Source organism: Ascaphus truei, chromosome 3, assembly GCF_040206685.1.
Source record: "Ascaphus truei isolate aAscTru1 chromosome 3, aAscTru1.hap1, whole genome shotgun sequence".
NCBI classification, from domain to species: Eukaryota; Metazoa; Chordata; class Amphibia; order Anura; family Ascaphidae; genus Ascaphus; species Ascaphus truei.
In genome coordinates this window covers 47,267,817-47,288,684 of record NC_134485.1, presented here as the reverse complement: position 1 = coordinate 47,288,684, position 20,868 = coordinate 47,267,817, and positions in this window count along the sequence as shown.

The window sequence follows — 20,868 nt, the reverse complement described above, 5'->3', positions numbered from 1 at the left end:
ACACACACACACACACACACACACACACACACACACACACTCACCTCTCCTTCTGGCCGCCGCCATCTTAGTTAGTCCGCGAGGGAGGAAGGGGGTCCTTCCGTCCGCCGCCATCTTAGGTGCCGCGTAGGCTGCCCTGGCCAATGCCTGTCTCCGCGCCAGGTAGGTGAGCGGGAGGGAGGTAAGCGGGAGGTGAGTGGAGGGAGCGGGAGGTGAGTGGAGGCAGCGGCAGGCTGCCCTGCCCACTGCCTGTCCCCGCGCCGGGGAGGTGAGTGGAGGGAGCGGGAGGTGAGTGGAGGGAGCGGGAGGTGAGTGGAGGCAGCGGCAGGCTGCCCTGCCCACTGCTTGTCCCCGCGAAGGGGAGGTGAGTGGAGCGGAAGGTGAGTGGAGGGAGTGGGAGGTGAGTGGAGGCATTGGCAGGCTGCCCTGCCCACTGCCTGTCCCCGTGCCGGGGAGGGAGTTGAGCGGGAGGGAGGTGAGTGGAGAAGGAGGTGAGTGGAGCAGGAGGTGGAGGGAGGTGAGTGGAGAGGGAGGTGAGTGGAGAGGGAGGTGAGTGTGATGGGGGGGGGAGAGGACAGAGAGAGAGGTGTGTGTGTGTGTGTCCCTGTGTGTCCTTTGGCCCGTCACTCCGCCTCAGGCCAATGAAAGGTGTGCAGGGGCGGCCCAAGGGACCAATGAGATTTGCCTTGGGACACCGGACATTCAGAAATCCAGACATCCAGACAGGCATACAGTGCTTTCAATTATATATAGTAAGATTAATAATCATGCTGCTGCCATGTATTCCCTTTGGTATTCAGTGTCAATACTTCTTTAATCACAGGAGTGGTTTAGTGTGCTCAAAGACAAATAAAGTGAATGGCATTAGTTGGTGCTGAACCATTGTAAAGTATAGTGACTGACGTCATGAATGCAGCCTGTTTACAAACATCACAAACATACTGTCCCGGCCAGCTTTATTCTAAAGCTTGCCGGGTTAAATGCGTGCTAAACGCGGGGCTTTTCTCTGATTTGAATCGGAGTTTCCCGCGCTTATCATTGAAAGCGCCCGAGGCGCGGGAAAACCGGCCGAAGATAGCCGCGCGCCGTCCACGGGTTAAAAATACCCGTGGAGGTAGCCGCTATAGATGAAAGCTGGCCGCCACTGTACAGTACAATATCTCTTTTGCACTTCTTTAAAAGTGATTTGCATTACAGAATTGAGAAAGAAAACATGTTTTCAGTTTAGCCGAGCCCCCTTACCTCAGAAGCGGGTGCGGGGGAGGGGGAGGCTACTGCCGAACTGCTGGGACTGTGGGTGGAGTAGGTGCTGCAGCGAGCCGCAAAATATAGTCAGCAGGCGGGCAACTGAGTCGCCAGAGCTCCACGGCACACCAGACAGCGGGGGCTGCCATCTTGGGAGTTGCGCATGCGTAGTGGAAGACTTGCGCATGCGCAGTGCATCAGTAGTGTGGTGGCCATTACCCAGGCTCCGCACGGGACTACAGGTCCCAGCAGCCACCGGGGCTGTACACCAAATGAACCAGCATAGCCAATAGGGCTGCAGTATTGTCGGAGCAGGGATGCAGGAAGGGAAGGTAGTGTCCTGGGAGCAGTGCTCCTCTGGACTAGGCCAGATTTCCCCTTAGGTCCCAGATAGTCTCCAACACCCCTCAGGTTGTGGCTGCTGCAGGGAAGGCCCATAAAAGCGGTATGTGCGTTCTAGACCGAGGCATATGTTATCAGAGACATTTAATGGGACACAGTACAATGGTAGCTCCCTCAGAGGAGGACGCCTTCACTGAAGGATAGGATAGATCACGTTGTGGGCTCACTCTGCGGACCAACGATCTACTCTACAGTTTGACCTGTCTGGCCTTAGACCAGGACAGGTACCATGTGTACCAATGGCCACATATACAGTGGCAAGTGCTACTCCACACACTTTGGGTGGGCTTAGCTCTGTGGACACCAGGTGGTTGGGTGCCCAGGGCACCTTAGTACTTTGGGGGATCTCACCGGGGTGCATATATTTTGTATTTTGTGGGTACTGCATGTGGGGCCTTGTGCGATTATTGTGTTATAGATATATATGTGTCAGTTAATATAGTTGGTTATACCTGTGTGTGCCGGTATTGTTCCTGCGGAGGATCAGGCCGCCTGTACGCCAGACTGGTACTCAGCACATGTAGTTCCCTTAGACATGGGGAAAGGGGACTACATTTTTAGGCGCTGCTGAGATTCAGGCCTGGGGTGCCCAATCTAAATTAAAGACAGTCAGATCCAGAAGAGAACATGCCCCTACCGTCCCACCTGATCATCCACTACAACTCCACACATCTCCCCGTCATGTTACATAGTTGCATAGTAGATGAGGTTGAAAAAAGAATTACGTCCATCAATTTCAACCTATGCTAAATTTAGACAACAGATATTTTATCATATATCTATACTTATTGATCCAGAGGAAGGCAAACAAACCCCCAAGTCACATCATCCAATGATATCTCATGTGGTCGCCATTAGCCAGGTTCTAGTACCCCTTAACTTGCCTGACCTGTGCGACACACTAAGGCAGATTCCGGGGTTCATTAATGCCTGTATTATAGATGCAAAATGGGATACAGACATCCAGTGGGGTACGCTCCTAGTCGACTGCTGCTGTGATATCCCAGAGGACAATGCCCCAGAGTTCTTACAGCTCCCCGAAACTCCACCCGGTGGAAGTCCCCTCATATATCCCAAACTAGTCCATAGGACGGAGGTCCCTAGTGTCATCCCTAGCGTAGAGGAGTGTGAGGCACGTACGTCTGTCTCTCCCCACAGGGAGATCCAGCCGAAGCCAAGCCGACAGTCGATGGTCTGGACAGAGACACCGCAGTACCAGCAGTTCGGATGGAGCCCAGATACTCATGGGAGTACTACAGCAGCTGACGAGAAGATAAGTCAACTGTCGCAACCCTACCGCAATCTCAAAACCTTCTCTGGAATAACCACCACTCCCATCGGCAAGAAGGAGTGTGGAGCATGGAAGGAACATACCTTGCAGGTGCTCAACGAATGGTCCAGCTGAGAGGCCATAAAGAGACAGCAAATAGTCGAGTGTCTACGCCCCAAGCCCCTCACCTGGTACGAATGCACTGCGAGACCAAGGGAGAAGTCACCGCCCAAGAGCTGGTTGAACTCTTCACTCAGGCTTATACTGCTGAGGAGGACGAAGATGAACTTTTGGCCTAATTCCGTGCTCTCCCCCAGAAAGAAGAGGAAGAACTGTCTGCATTTACACAACATTTGCAAATGTTCTTATGGGGATTACTCTACAAGAAAACTATTTCTGCCGCTGTAGTAAATGAGTACAGATTCAAACAGCTCATGAAAGGATCTGTACCCTTACACCTGGTAGCCCTCATGATGCGAGGCGCCCATTAGGCCACGACACCCCCCGCTTCATGGAATTGAGGGACCGTATCAGGAAGCAGGGGGTTCAGTTATACTTCCACACTTCTACACTCCCAATGAGTCTAAGGAGTCCCGCAAAGAAGAGACTTAATGGACGTCTGCCCCAGAAGTGCTGAGGACAGAAAGTGCTGAGGACAACCTCTCTTTAAGGGCACCTGCCTCTGCATCTAAGATGCCCCAGAGATCGACCCCTACATCAAGTGCTGGTGTAAACCAAAGTAACCGCTGCAACCTGTTATCGGGACGGTCACTTCGCAAAATATTTACAGAAGCCAATTGACGTTGTCAGAGCGTATTGACACAAATTACAATTTCCACATTTATAGAAGCCTTTTATAGTCTTTTTCTTAGTCAAGTCAGAGCACGATCTAAAAAGACTAGGGGAAAGATGGTACCCAATGGTTTTAGCTTTTCTATATACAAACCTGGGATTTTGTTTGGTATATTTAACTAGATTACGATCCAATCTCAAAATCTCCCAGTGATCTAGTTAACTATACCAAACAAAATCCCAGGTTTGTATATAGAAAAGCTAAAACCATTGGGTATCATCTTTCCCCCAGTCTTATTAGATCATGCTCTGACTTGACTAAGAAAAAGACTATAAAAGGCTTCTATAAATGTGCAAATTGTAATATGTGTCGATACGCTCTGAGAACGAAAGATGTTGTGGCTAAGCACACCAAAATTAGATATAAGATTAATGAATTTCTAACTTGTAATTCTAATTATGTTATATATCTATTAAAGTGTGCTTGCGGCAGCTGCTATATAGGACGAACGATTAGACCAATAAAAATTCGGATCAGTGAACACCTGAGAACGATAAAAAACAGAGATAAGAGCTATCCAGTCTCAAGACACTTCAATAATTGTTCTCAAGGTTCCATACAATCATTCTCATTCTATGCTGTGGAACACATTCCCTCCAATGTTAGGGGTGGGGACAGAGAAGCTACCCTTAATTGTAGAGAGATGTTCTGGATTTATACCCTCGGGACTTTGGTACCCAGGGCTATGAATACAGACTGGGAGTTGAAACACTTCCTTACCTGATACCCCTATTGATAGCATTGTACCATACTTTATCAAATTAAATTCCTTCCTGACTCCAAGAAGTGGCAATCGGATTAATCCCTGGATCAACATTCTTCCCATGTTTACTTATTTGGTATATCCCTGTATACCTTTCTTTTCCTTTCAAAAAAGATGTCCAACCTTTTTTTTTAACAAATCTATTGAATCTGCCATCACAGTCTCCATGGGCAATAAATTCCACGTTTTTACTGCCCTTACTGTAAAGAACCCTTATCTTTTTTGCTGGTGAAATCTCCTTTCCTCGAACCTAAAGGGATGCCCCCAAGTCATTTGTACTGTCCTTGGGATGAATAGTTCATTTGAAAGCTCCTTGTACGGCCCCCGAAATATATTTGTATATAGTTATCATATCACCTCTTAGATACCTCTTTTCTAATGTAAATAAATCTAATTTAGCTAGCCACTCCTCATAAGATAGATTGTCCATCCCTTTATTCATTTGGTGGCTCTTCTCTGCACTCTCTCTAGTTCCAGAATGTCTTTTCTAAGGAGTGGCACCCAAAATTGTACTCCATACTCAAGGTGTGGTCTTACTAATGCTTTGTAAAGGGGCATAATTATGTTTATTTCTCTTCCATCCATTGCCCGTTTAATGCAAGATAAGATCTTGTTTGCCTTTGCAGCTACTGCACGACTTCGGGCACTATTGCTAAGCCTGCTGTCTACAAGCACTCCTAAATCCTTCTCCATCAAGGATTCCCCCAATTTATCCCCATTTCATTTGTAAGTCGCTAGTTTATTCTTGCATCCCAAATGCATAAACTTACATTTATCTGTATTAAACCTCATCTGTCATTTACCTGCCCACGTTTCCAGTCTCTCCAAGTCCTTCTGGAGAGAAATTACATCCTGCTCTGATTCTACTACCTTACACAATTTAGTATCATCTGCGAATATGAAGACTTTGCTCTCGATGCCAACCTCAAGGTAATTAATAAACAAGTTAAAAAGCAGAGGTCCTAGTACCGATCCCTGAGGTACTCCACTCACAACTTTAGCCCAACATGAAAAAGTTCCATTTATGACAACACTCTGTTGTCTATCCTTCAACCAGTTTTCAATCCAGGTGCAAACATTATTACTTAGTCCAATTTGCTTTATTTTGTATACCAACCTCTTGTGTGGAACTGTATCACAAGCTTTTGCAAAATCTAAGTAGATCACATCGACTGCATTACCCTGTCTAAATTCCTACTTACCTCATCAAAGAAACAAATAAGGTTAGTTTGGCATGATCTACAGAGGCGACCAGGCTAAACCTAATGCGGCTGCCCTCGCATTTTAAAAATAGCACGGGCGGCGAGCGGCAGTCTTCGGCCGAGAACCGGCCGGTTTTCCCGCGCCTCGGGCACTTTCAATAGTAAGCGCCATTAGCGCTTATCTATTGAAGCGGCCGCCGCGCTGGAAAATCCATTTTTAAACGGAGAGCAGACCCGCGGCGCTCCCAGCCAGCTCCCGGCGAACGTTAGATTAAAAGCTGCCGCAGCAGTATACTTCATAAATCCATGCTACAATTACTTATGATTTTGTTTTCCATTAGGTATTCCTGAATATTGTCCTGTATTAAACCTTCAAGTAGTTTCCCCACTAATGAAGTCAGGCTTCCAGGTCTGTAATTCCCTGGTTGCAATCTAGCTCTCTTTTTAAATATAGGCACCACATCTGCTTTACGCCAATCTTGTGTTACTGAGCCTGTGTAAATGGAATACTTGAATATTAAATATAATGGTTTGGCAATTACTGAACTTAACTCCTTAAGAACTCTTGGATGTATACCATCGGGGTCAGGTGAATTATTTACTTTTATTTTATCAAGCCGCTTATGTACTTCTTCCTCTGTTAACCAATTGTTCATTTCTATGGAGGTTGTGGCTTCCTCCTGCGACACTACTATTGAAATTGATTATTCCCTGGTAAACACAGAGGCAAAGAATTTGTTTAATACCTCTGATTTTTCCTTATCTCCAATAATCTGCCTGCCCATCTCACACTGAAAGGGTCCTATATTTTCTTTTATAAATTTTCTGTTATTAAAGTATTTTAAGAACTTTTTAGGGTTGATCTTACTTCTATTGCAATTCTTTTTTCATTATCCATTTTTGCTAATTGGATTGCCCTTTTGCAATTTTTGTTACATTGCTTATATTTCTGATATGATGCCTTCAGACTTAAAGGATCTAAACACCTTCCTCTTCTTGTCCATTTCCTCCCCTACCTGTTTATTTAGCCACATTGGTTTTGACTTATTTCTTTTATACTTATTACCCAAGGGTATACACTGATAAGTGTGCTTTTCTAACAATGTTTTAAAGACTGCACATTTATTTTCTACATTTTTCCCTGCAAAAACCTCATCCCAATGTATTACTTGTAGATTAGCCCTCAGTTTATTAAAATCTGCTTTTCTAAAGTTGCTGAACATCAATAAGTCTCAAATCACCCCATACCATCCAGAGGGAGATGCTCTGCCGGAGAAGTTCAACCAAACCCTACTCGACAGGCTCAGCACCCTAAAGGGCTCCCAGAAGGCTGAATTGAGCAAACATGTGGAGTCACTAGTGCACGCGTACAACTGCACAGACATGAATCCATGGGATTCACACAATACATTATGATGCTCGGGTGATAGGCACGACTGCCTGTGGACATCCGTATGAGGGTATCTACCGATGGGGTACCCATCATGACACATTACAAGTATGTGAAACGGTTCCAGGACATCTTGCACCACGCACATTAGTTGGTGGAAAAATCAGCCCAGCTGAACACGTGCAACAAACGAAGGTATGACCACAAGGTCCGCTATCTGGAAATTCGGCCTGGAGACAACGTTCTCCTGCGAAACCTAGAAATTCGCAGTTAACACAAACTAGCCAGCAACTGGCGAGAAGGGCCCTTTGAAGTAGAATCCCAGATGCCAGGCCTCCCTGTCTACCGCATACGAGACGATGATGGCAGGGTCAAAATCACTTGCTGCCCATTCCTCAAGTGGGGGAAAGTGACCCTGAACCAGAGACAATAGTAACAGTCAGTGAGCCAGAGGGGTCTGAAGAGAACCCAGATTCAGTGACTGACCCAAATCAGAATCCTATGGAAGGAACCTCCGCTAGTTCAAATGGAGACTAGTGGGCACCTCCCGAAGGAGCAACAGGTAATGGGCCCGTGCCTCATGTACCTGCCCCAATGGCTTCAACAAGCTGTCCACTGTCCACTTGACCCAAGAAGCCTGAGCTTCGTTCCTCACATGGACATTGCAGAGACTGAGTCACTCCTTAACAGTGGGCCAGGGCCCCAAGCCAAAAGCAACTTCTCCCAGGAGGAAGATGCTGCAGAAGAAACTCACAGGAGTCAGCGAGTGAGACCCACTCCCACTAGAGTGGCATATGATTCATTAGGGGCACCCCACTAGGAGTCTCAGCAACTGACTCGGAGCAAGCTAGCTTTGATCATACCTATGTTTACCGAACTGTTCAATCTGGTTTAGAGTTTGATTAGTTAATTTAAGTTATATATATACAATGCATTTTTATTATATAACTCTGTGTATGTTTATGTTGTTCCAAGCAGGGACATTGGAGTCTCCACCAGGGGGAGGATGTAGCCAAGCCCCCTTACCTCTGATGCTTGTGCAGGGGAGGGGGAGGCTACTGCCAAGCTGCCGGGACTGCAGGCAGATTAGGTGCTGCAGGTAGCCACTAGGTAGAGTCTGCAGATGGGCAACCAAGTCGCCGGAGCTCTGCGGTGCACCCAACAGTGGGGGCCGCTATCTTGGTAGTTGCGCATGCGCAGTGGAAGTCTTGTGCATGTGCAGTGCTTCAGTAGTGTGGCAGCCATTACTCGGGCTCCGCATGGGACTACAGGTCCCAGCAGCCACCATGGTTGAACACCACATGAGCCAGCACAGCCAATAGGGCTGCAGTATTGTTGCAGCAGGGACAAAGAAAGAGAAGGTAGTGACCTGGGAGCAGTGTTCCTCTGGAGTAGCCTAGATCTCCCCTTAGGTCTCAGCTAGGCCCCGACACCCCTCAGACTGTGGCTGCTGCAGGGATGGCCCATAGATAGGGACGCTTCCCCCAGTAGCTGTATAGAGTGTTAGCGCACCAGTGATGGATGCCATGCGGTGTGTGTGGCCTGCGGTCTTGGACCAGATCCAGGCATACACTGGCGACACACTTTATTCGAGCTCGGCTAGTCCCACGAATTCGGGTATACCCGGGTGTATTGAGGTTTGTGACTGTTTTCTGCCCGAGTGCATTGGGTTATTTTCCAGGCAGGGATTGAAGCATTTATTCCCTCTGGCTGCAATACTGCACAGTATATATATATATACTGCATTACAATTCATGAATTTATGCCATCTGGTAGACACGCGAAGCATTGCAGCCTATTAAATCCTAATCATTATCATTTAACAGATCAGCCGCCCGTCAGCCAGGCATGAACCCAGGCTGGGAAGGCAAACGCAACGGGGCTTGTCAGAGGTGAGGAGCGGCGCATTCCAGGTATCTGCCAGGTACATACTGGGTATTTGCTCGAATAAAGTGTGTCGGTGCAGTATGTTATCAGAGACATTGAAAGGGACACACTACTACAGGAGCTCCCTCAGAGGCAGACGCCTTTGAGGAAGGATATGATAGATTGCGTCGTGGGCTCACTCTGCGGTCCGACGGATCTACATTATAGTTTGACCTGGTCTGGCCTTAGACCAGGACATGTACCGTCCCACGTGCACCAACAGCAACATACAGAGTGGGTAGCGCTACTCCACACACTTTGGGTGGGCTTTGCTCTGTGGACACCGGGTGGATAGGTGCCCAGGGCACCTCAATACTTTGGGGGATCTCACCTGGGTCCATATTTTGTGTGGATACTGCATGTGGGGCCTTCTGAGATTATTGTGTTATAGAAATATATGTCTCAGTAAATATAGTTGGTTATACCTGTGTGTGCCTTTATTTAATGCCGGTGTTGTTCTTGTGGGGGGTTATGCTACTGCGCTAGGAACCCTCCTGGGGGGGGCACGGTGTACCAAAGAACGCGATCACCCCAGGTTCCCAGTGGTGGAGGATCAGGCTTCCTGTATGCCAGACAGATACTCAGCACTCATAGTTCCCTTAGACACAGGGAAAGGTGGCTACATCAGTATCAGAAATATCAATCTGATACACTCCAATTATATATATATATATATATATTTAATTTCTATTTTTTCTAGTGCCTTATTAGTTTTACTGTACAGCAGAGGTTCTCAACTCCAGTCCTGAGGATCCCCCAACAGGTTGGGTTTTTAGGATATCCCTGCATCAGCACAGGTGGCTCAATCAGTGGCTCAGTCAAAGACTGGCATTGAGAACCTCGGCTGTACATACATTTTAATTATTCTAAGCCTGCATTTTCAAAAGAAGGAACCTGCCTTAATAACATATGGACAAAAGAGTATTTTGGGTCATCTTTCTCAGCAAATTCTAAAATTATTATTGGAGCTAATCTATCACATGAAGATAATGTAAATGTAATCTACTTTGTAACTTTTTAGAGGTGTCGCGAGATTTTTGAACTGTAAGAGATGTGTGCAGAGGTACATATAATGGAGACCGATTTGGGTGAAATTATATCTTGGCTTTATTGAGCCTGTTCCTTTATCCAGGCAAAACATACAAAATATCAAATACCTATCCCTTTATAAGGGCTAACTTACTTCTCCAGACCCTATCTGCAGGTCTGGAGGGATATTCCCATTACCAGCCTATCACCCCAAAGTCCCAGGAAGTACTTTAAGCAGGTATCCCTCCATGTCAACCTCTGGTAGGTTCCTGGGTCCTCTGTGTCCAGGAAATATAGGTGTCTGGGTGTCATGATCTCAGCACAGCCTTTGTGCTCAAGACAGTGTCTGTGTGCAGGGTTCTCTGCTCTCATTCTGTCAGCCCAAATGTGAGCTAAGGAATCTATCTCCTGTGTCTCACATGAGGCTTTTTACAGAGCGTTCATTATTCCACGTGGAAACTAATTGAGTGGCTGCAATCAACTATCTCTCTGTTGGATTCTCAGAGCTCTGGGGCTGCTTTATTTAAACAGGGATAAGTCCCTGTTACATGAACATAGAAAGTTGTCAGTGCTGTCATATTTTCATGATTTTTATGTGAACAGGATCATAGAATAATTGCTTTAGGCTAAGCTGTCTATCACAATCTTTAGCTTTGCGAGACTGCTAAGATAAATACTGTCTTGTATTTTTTATGCTATCCCAAGGCTGGAGTGAACCAGGAGGAAAAACATAATATAGGTTAGTACAACGTACTTCAGAAAAGACTGAGACACTTTGGGTTACCTAAGAAACTGGTGAGAACTTTGTCATTAATGCTGGGGTGCTCAGACCTTCAAGGACAAGTCTGTGACATAAAATGGTACTTAGGCGCTCCTATATAGAGTGGTGTGAAAAGTAATTTGTTAAACAACATTAAATCACAAAGAAAGTATAAAGAAGGTATAAATTGTACAATATATTAATATGGAATAAAGTGCAAGTGCATGTGCAAAGACAAAGAGAACTACTGGAATGAACAGTGTCAGAAGATTGAGGAAGAAAGCAGGAAAGGTCATACGCGAGAACTCTACATTCACATGAATAGGGCACGGTCAACATTCAAGGCTCGGAAGGCAACAGTTTGTGGGACCAATGGCCAGGAATTGTATGAACAGCACAGCACACTGGCCATGATTAAGCACTATTAGAGAAACGTGCACGTCGGCAGAACTCCTCAGTTAGGTGCAGGCACTGAGCCCTCTGACACAGACGCTGCTATCTATGCTTAATGACAGAGCAGGCAGCGCTGAGACTAAGCTCCTGCACAGTTTACACTCCTGTATTACCCGATGGTCTAAGGGAGCCTCCTTTTCTAGGGATTATATATATCTATACTGACAAGCTACACAGCAGCTGTAGAGTATACTAACCTGTGCTGTTGCTCACTACCATTCACTGTTACAGCAGAGTAGCTCTAATCAGGTCTGTTAATGTACTGTTCATGTTCTACACTTGCTGAGCTGAATTGTTTTTACACTTACACACCAACTACTCTGCACAGTAACTCCCATACAGGGATTTCCAGGTATAGCAATCCGTATACACATGGTGCTCTATATCAGAGATTATGTTTATTTCAATCTATTGATTAAGTCAGTTCACAATCTTATATGGTTAAATAGCACACCCTTCAGGTCTGGGGCATATTATATAGCAACTGCCACCATTTGTCTATACAATGCTCTATTTAATCTATCACCTACTGCAGTTAGCAACAGGTTTTAGAAGTGCAGCTCACTTTATTATAACTACAATGTGCAATATCAGCTAGAGCTAGAGGTCTTAACAATATGACCTAGAGCTATAACTGTTGTGTATCCTTGGGGCAGTAATTTACAGTTCATTTAACCCTAAGGCAACATAGGTGCATTATCTTATCAAGATTTAAATTACACTCTATTGCCAACTACAGGCTGTGCAATCAACCCACCATTAGCAGTGTCATTTCAATACTATTGCACCAATGCACTACAAGTGTATAATTGGCATTCCATACAAGTATAATACTTATAATCCCTCAGTCTAGCGTTCCCCCAGGCTTCCCTAATTAAGGTGACTGGGGGCTAGTGTACTCAAGCAACACTTCAATAACGACTACTTACCTGGGGACTATCATATCCCTTAGGTAACTAAGCGTAGTGATACAGAGTTTAATCCTATTTTAATCCCCATTGTTTTACTATGTTTCTAATAAAGTTTAGTTTTAAATTTACACCATCACCTCAACACAGTGTATGAGTGCTCTACTGGGGTTCTTTCCTCCATTGTTTATCATGCTAAGCTATCTATCACAATCTTTAGCTTTGCGAGACTGCTAAGATAAATAGTGTCTTGTATTTTTTATGCTATCCCAGGGCTGGAGTGAACTAGGAGGAAAAACATAATATAGGTTAGTACAACGTACTACAGAAAGACTGGGACACTTTGGGTTACCTAAGAAACTGGTGAGAACTTTGTCATTAATGCTGGGGTGATCAGACCTTCAAGGACAAGACTGTGACATATAATGGTACTTAGGCGCTCCTATATAAAGTGGTGTGAAAAGTGATTTGTTAACATTAAATCACAAAGAAAGTATAAAGAAGGTATAAATTGTAAAATAATAAATATTAATATGGAATAAAGTGCAAGTGCATGTGCAAAGACAAAGAGAACTACTGGAATAAACAGTGTCAGAAGATTGAGGAAGCAAGCAGGAAAGGTCATACGCGAGAACTCTACATTCACATGAATAGGGCACGGTCAACATTCAAGGCTCGGAAGGCAACAGTTTGTGAGAGCAATGGCCAGGAATTGTATGAACAGCATGCAATACGCGATCGGTGGAAAGAAACACAGAAAGGTTGTATGAAAGTGAACATCAGAAGCATCCGGCAGAGAAGAATGAGACACTGGAACTGGAGCCAGATATTCTGGAGGAAGAAGGCAATGAAGCAATTAGCCAACCGAAAAACCCCAGGAATTGACGGCATACCAGCAGAATTGCTCAAGCCCATATCAGCGGCAGCATTAACAGCATTATGTCAACACATATGGAGCACGTGTGTGTGGCCAAAAGAATGGAAAAGAGCAGTATTCATCCAAATTCCAAAGAACGGTGACATAAAGGATTGCTCGAATTACCGCACCATAGCCTTGATACCACACGCAAGCAAAATCCTTCTGAAGATTATCCAACATCGCTTGTGTACAACCATCAATAGGGAAATGCCAGATGAGCAAGCTGGCTTCAGGAAAGGCAGAGGCACTCGTGATCACATTACCAACCTTCGATGGATTATGGGAAAAAACAGGGAGTATCAGAAAGATCTCAACATGTGTTTCATCGATTATTCGAAGGTGTTGGATGTAATTGAGCACAACAAGCTCTGGACCTGCCTGAAGGAAATGGACACACCACCACACCTGACTGAACACATAAGTTCACTCTATCAAGACCAACAAGCTACAGTCCGAACGCCATATGGAGACACGGATTGGTTCAAGATCGGAAAGGGCTAACGCAAAGGATGCATCCTATCACCAGCAGCTTTCAACATGTATGCAGAAGCTGTCATGTGGCAAGAAGGCCTGAATGAGCCCAAGATTTGCGTGAAAATAGGCGGCAGAAACATCAACACCCTTCGATATGCTGACGATACCACCCTGCTAGCTGAAAACAAGAACGATCTCGAACATCTGATCATGAAAGTCAAAGAAGAAAGTGAGAAGGTTGGACTGTGCCTGAACATTAAGAAGACAAAAATTATGACAACAGCAAACAATGTGAACGTCAATATAAAGATCAACAATGAAAAATTTGAAGTGGTTAAAGATTTCCTCTTTCTAGGCTCCAAAATTGATTGCGATAGCGACTGCACATTTGAGATCAAGAGATGGCTGACACTTGGAAGAAATGCGATGGTCAGTATGAACAACATCTGGTAGAGTAAAGACATCAGCCTGGCAACCAAATGCAGATTGGTCAGTGCAATCGTTTTCCCAATAGCAACATATGGCTGCGAAACCTGGGCTCTGAGAATGGCAGACAGGCGAAAGATTGATGCATTTGAACAGTGGTGCTGGAGACGTCTGCTAGGCATTCTGTGGACAGCCAGAATAACGAACCAAGCAGTTCTGGAATGGATCAAACCGAAAATCTCACTGGAGGCTAAGATAACAAAGCAAAAGCACTCCTACTTTGGTCACATCATGTAAAGCAAGTCGCTTGAGAAGGACGTCATGCTTGGAATGCTCGGTGGCAAAAGAGGAAGAGGCCGCCCAAGAACTCGCTGACTAGATACTATCAAAGAGATACTGGACTGAACATAGCAGAATTGAAAGAAGCCGTGAGAGATCAGAAAACATTGAGAACACTGATCCATGGAGTTGCCGAGAGTTGTACTCGACCGAACGGATAAGATGATGATGATGATGCATGAGCAAATAATAAAGTTAAAAAATCGCAGCTCAACCTTGTAGGAGAAAGGTCAAAATTTCTTCTGTAGGCGGATGTACTGGAAGGTTTGGGGAGCGCAGGTATCACATATGAAATTGAAGCAGGTAAACAATACATTGCTCAATATGCTTCAATTGGGTCTCAAATAGTAGGAATTCAATAGAATGGGGATTCACGTTTTCTTAATTTAAAACCAACATATTACTACAATAAATGTGGCTCTGAATCATCAAGCTTTAATTTAGAAGATGGTTAAGTTCTGGGTGTGATGTTCATTTCTTCAGTTAGAAAACAGCATAACCCACATTGAATGTGGCTCTGAATCTTACAGCTCCACTTCATGATTCAGGGGATGGTCAAGGTCTGTGAGGGTACTCTCAATGCTCTCAATGAAGAAGAAAAATAACCATAGTGCGAACTGTGTATAATAATTAAAGTGTAATAATACAAATCACAGTGCACTTACATAAATGGTACAGGCATGTACACAGAAACCTATAGCTGAAGGAGAAGGTGTGGCTCAGTGAGTAAAGACACTGACTGGCACTGAGTTTGAAGCATGGGAACCTGGTTCAATTCCCAGTGTTGGCTCCTCATATTCATACTCACCTTGTAGTATGTAACTGATTAATATATCTTTTAATGCACTATGAGCGTTGTGCGCTGTGTTTTGTGTTTTTTTCTCTGTTATAGTTCCAGAGGATGTTTGAGCCACCCCTGTTTCCACGGCTGCAGACGCTTTCTTCCAATTACTCTGTAGGATCACGTAATATTGCTATAATTTGATTTATCACGTTATTTCACTTGGTTTTATAGTGGTCATTATTGAGTTTGGTTTAAGTTGCGCACTTTATTCACTTTGTTTCACCTATCAGTGGATAGCCTATGTCTGATTGCATTCATTACTCCGCAGCTGTGTGCTTTCCTACCATTGACTGCCTGCCCTTTAAGTACTCAGTCAGCCCTGCTACAAACTGGCTGAGCATGAACTTTGGTTCATGTGTCTTGTGCTCCCTCAAGCTACTCGTTGGTTTTGCCTTATCTTGTCTTGCCTTCCTGTTGTGACCTCATCTCGTACTTGGTCTCCTGACTTCTCGGCTCCCTTGACCTTGACTTTCTTCTGGACTTCCACTCTCTCCTCTCCTTGACCATGGCTATGGATACACGACAATTCTACACTCTCCAACCCCAGACTACAACAAGAACCTTCTTCCTACCTTACCTCTCCTACCCTGACCCGGCTATATCACCTCCACTCTGCACACTGGACGTGGCTTCTCGGTTGTGTGTCTGTGGCTATCAACATCCCCACCTCAGCCTCGTGGTCCCACCTTGTTTGTGGTGACCACTCGTCACAGTATGCTCAGTCCAACAAACATGGTACAACCCATTAGTGACCAGATCCAACATGACCCCCTCACACTGCTTCACCAGTGGCTTCTGTCTCTACACCCATTCTGTTGACCGCAGCTTCTGAGCCACGACTACCCACCCCCAACCGTTATGGAGGGGACCCCTTGGGCTGTCTGGGTTTTTTGAACCAGTGTTCTATTCACTTTGAACTGTAGCCATCCCGTTTTCTCTCTCAACGCTCTAAGGTGGCATACATCGTGTCGTTGCTGGTGATTGTCGCTTTGGCATTGCCATCACCCATCTGAGAACAAAGGCCGGACCTTACCAGTGACATCACATGCTTCACCAAGGAATTCAGGAGAGTATTCGATACCTCTGGACGCAAGGTAACCGCTGCTTCCTCTCTTCTGAATATTTCCCAGGGTAACCATCCTTTGGCACGTACGTGGTTGAATTTCGCACCATATCCACCGGGACCGGCTGGAATTATGAGGCCTTGACTGCAGCATTTAGGCAAGGGTTATCTGAGAACCTCAAAGATGAACTTGTGGCACACGAACGTCCCACTGCATTAGAAGACATTGTGGCTTTATACATCCGAATGGACCAGAGACTTCTGTAGAGAAGAACTGAGAGAAATCGACGCCAACAACTTCATCATCTCATACTTACCCGGTTCAAAAAACTTGAAAGCAGACGCTCTCTTCCGACAATTCTTGGTAGAGGACAAGACGCATGATCATCAGGAGAATATACTTCCCCCTGCTTGTATACTCTCAGCTAACTCATTACAGGACATCATGAAAGCCCAAGCTCATGTTCCAGATGGTCTCAACATGTGAGAAGGGCGACTATTCACGGCACCTACATTCCGCAGGAAGGTACTGGAGTGGGGTCAGTCGTCCAAAAGCTCTGGTCATCCAGGTACGAGGAGGATGACAGATGCGCAAAGATATAAGAAAACTTTATCACCGCATGTGTTACTTGTGCTCAAAACAAGACCTCTCGCAATAAACCATCAGGTCTTCTTCAACCTCACCCGATTCCAGGTCGCCCATTGACTCATCTTTCCATGGACTTCATTGTGGAATAGCCTATGTCTAAGGGGATGAATACCGTCCTGGTAGTAGTCGATCACTTCTCCAAACAGGCCCATTTCATTCTTTTCAAGGACCTACCTAATGCTATCAAGCTATCCGAAGTCATCATCAAAGAGATTTTCCGTCTTTACGGAACACCCCAAGTCATTGTCTCGGATCATGGATTTCAGTTCATTTCCAAATTCTGGCGGGTTTTCTGCCAACAATTGGGCATTGCCCTCCACTTTTCTTCCAGCTACCATCCCCAAACTAATGCCCAGACTGAACGGACCAACCAATCCCTTGAGCAGTTTATCCGCTGTTTCATTTTGGACACCCAAGACAATTGGACTGACCTTCTGCCATGGGTTACATTCTCCCACATTAACTTACAGAATGAATCCACACAGTAATCATCCTTCTTTACAAACTATGGATTCCATCCTTAAACTCTCCCTACCACAGGCCCCAGATATGGGGATCAAGCAGTAGAGAACAGGGTTCAGTATCTTCAAGAGTGCTGGGGTAGGTGAAAGCGTTACTTTTTTACTTTGGTAAGAATCACTTCACTCAACCCAGGGAGATTTTGACAGCACTGGTTTAGCAGTCTCCACAACACAGACAAATACGAGCTCAAGAAGATAGGAGTCAGACAACAGGGCTGCTTCCACACTTCAAAGTTTATTCAGTTGTGCCCAGACTTTTATACAGAAAACCAAGGGCATGTTAATACATAACATATCATGTTTAACAATGTGAGAAATAACTAGTTTCTGTAGAGGTTATGTATCTGTGTCTTTGGACAAGCATTAGTAAATCATTACATCTTGCTTATGTTTGGCCGGCAGTTTCTACTTCTACATTACAAAGAGAAATACAGGGAATGTTTATCAAGAGCATGCAGCTGTCTTGTTTGGGACATTTTATAGCTCTTGCTATTGTATGAAAGATAAACTGAGAACAACAAAAGTAAATAAAGATTACAACTAGCATAGTGAGTACTCTCTCAGTACTGGAAAAGCTCATATAAGAAGGATAAAGCTAGCAGATTATATTAACCCTTTCAATCCCTGAGACTTTTTAGAGCTGACATATAATTTTAACCCCTTCAATGCCCTCCTTTTGTTCTAAAAGAACAACCATCTGACCAAACCCATTTATTCTTCTGCTCACCACTCAGGAGAGGAAAAACTCCCGGGGGCAAAACCTCCAAGAGACCATGGGCATGCAGAAACCTATCTCTTACTATGTATCTCGTGTGACGATTAGAGATTAATATATGGGTGGTCTGAGAGAACCGCAAAGGTTGGCATCTCTCCCTACCATGGTGGGGGACATATACATAAGGGTGGAGCCAGAAGCAGAGACATCCATGCAAACAGATTGGAAATCTGATGGCCAAACCTTTCATATACAGAAGAATGGTATGAACATGTATGAGTTATATTATTTCTGATTACATATTGATTTAAAAAATCAGTACAATCGTCTAGTTTTATTTCTACGGAGTCCCGGAGTATGTATATTTCACCTCTTTTCTGGACTGGTTGATTGTACCTTAACATAACAGGTGAGTGTTGACATACTTGGTGTAACACCTTCCCTTGGAAATTATGATAACATATAGCTTCTTCCTGTACTTTATGACTAAGGTGTAACTTGGCTGGCTCTTTCTTATCTGGAGTAAAATGGTGTGCTGTAAAATTCCATGACAGTGTATCAGAAGTGAGCATCCTAAGCTCTTGATAACTAATTGGGATGGGCACATAAGGGTAACCAAAATTTAGACTTTGTGGCCCGTGTCCAAAAATCCGACAATTGAACATATAACTGGTGGGTGTAACATTTATATATGTGTATGTCTCCGTGTGTTGCATATAACAGGCAGTTAGTCCCGCACTTAGTCCCCAGATTATAGCTATTATAATAGATAACCACATGGCAAGTATTAGGAGCTTGCCGACGGGTCCAGGATGGGTGGACCACGGGAACCAATTGGTGCGGTCTTCACACGGCTTGCGTGTATCCATGTTGGGCTGTCTTCTGTCAAGATTGCAGTACGGGTGATGGTGATGATGGTGGTTGGTTTGCCGAAGGGAGGATCCAGCGTCTTTTTTTGAACAGTTGCTTGACCAGGACCGTGTCACCTGGTTTGAAAGGGTGTGTTGGCGTACCTGTGGGACAAGGAAGAGGCATAGATACATCACCATAGATGCCATTCAACTTGTCAACAAGGTGTATTACATATTCCTGTATTATACAATTCAGGTCCCCCTTTGTTTTTGGTACACCATGAGTCTTTGTCCATGGGGTAGGGAATGGCCTACCTATTAGTATTTCAAATAGGGAGAGCCCGGTGGTCTTATTAGGGGTCATCTGTATTTCCGCTAGTACAGCGGGCAGGTGATGTGGTCAATTATTATTATTGATAATTAAAGGGCATCCGAAACGAGGGATAATTTATTTGCACAAAATCTTGGCTACCGTCTTGGCATCTTCCTTAGATGTAGGAAATGCCTCTAAGCATTTAGAAAACTGATCCACAATAACCAGTAAGTACTGCAAACTTCCCTTAGCCTTGGGCATGTGTGTAAAATCTATCTGTAACTGTTGCATAGGGCCCTCAGGGGGTGGCAAATGTTCGTGTATTCCGTGAATGGTGCCTGTGGAGTTGTTCCTTGCACCTGTGAGACATCGCGATAATTGTGTTTCCACCAATGCAAGTAAATCTTTTATTGCAAAACGTGATTGAATATTTTTACATGTCTGCTTTTTACCAATATGACCAAAACCGTGAAAATGGTTGATGAAAATGGGAGCCGCCGTGCGCGGTATCCCCACCTTATCCTCCTTGTCTGACCATAGAGACTGTTCATCGATGGTCAGACCCTACTTTTTCCAAAAAGTGACATCATCCTCATAGGCCAAAGCCTTTAAGGAGGAGACATCGGACTCAGGAATTGGGGCGGTCATAACCAGCGAGACCTGCAAAAAGTGAGACGTGTCCTACTGGGGATGAAAATGATCTAACAATGCGGCCTTCTTAGCTACTGTGTCAGCCAAATCATTGCCTCTGGCCATATTGGTATCTTCACTGCTATGTGCCTTACACTTGACAATCACCAGTGTGGTAGGGAGTAACATGTCGTCCAAAAGGTCAGCGACCAACTGGGCGTGTGAGATACCTTTACCATCGGCAGTGGTGAAGCCGCGGTTTTTCCATATGACACCAAAATCATGGGCCACGCCAAACGCATACAGAGAGTCGGTGTATATGGTACATCTCTACCCTTAAAAAGTTTACATGCCTGTGTAAGGGCTACCAATTGAACAGCCTGTGCAGACACAAAAGGGAGAGCATTAGCCCGCAGGACAACATCTGGTAACTGAACAATTGAGAATCCTATTAAATATACACCATCTATGGGTTTGGAACAAGACCCATTGACAAAAACAACTTCACCATACTCTAGGGGAACAGAGTAACAGAATAAATCTGTCCTAGGGGAGGTCTCTATGCTAATAGTCGTCAAACAATCATGAGTCCGTCCATCTATAGTCAGATCAGCAGGGTCAGTCTGTGACAAACGTTTGTACAGAAGGACGACGGGACCTGAGTGAGAAGGATAATACTTGACAGACAGATTGGAGGTAGTAGTTAAAATGTTTCATAACCAGATCTGCGCTGTGCAGTCATGTGTTGTGTAGTGAGGTTGTTGAGGACTTGAATGACCTGATATGATGTGTTCAGAACAAGTGTGTGGGATAACACAATAGATTGTGCAGCTTCGACCATCATGGCACATGCAGCTACTGTTCTTAAACATGCCGGCATTCCCTGGACCACTAGGGGTAAAACTTTTGAATAAAATGCCACC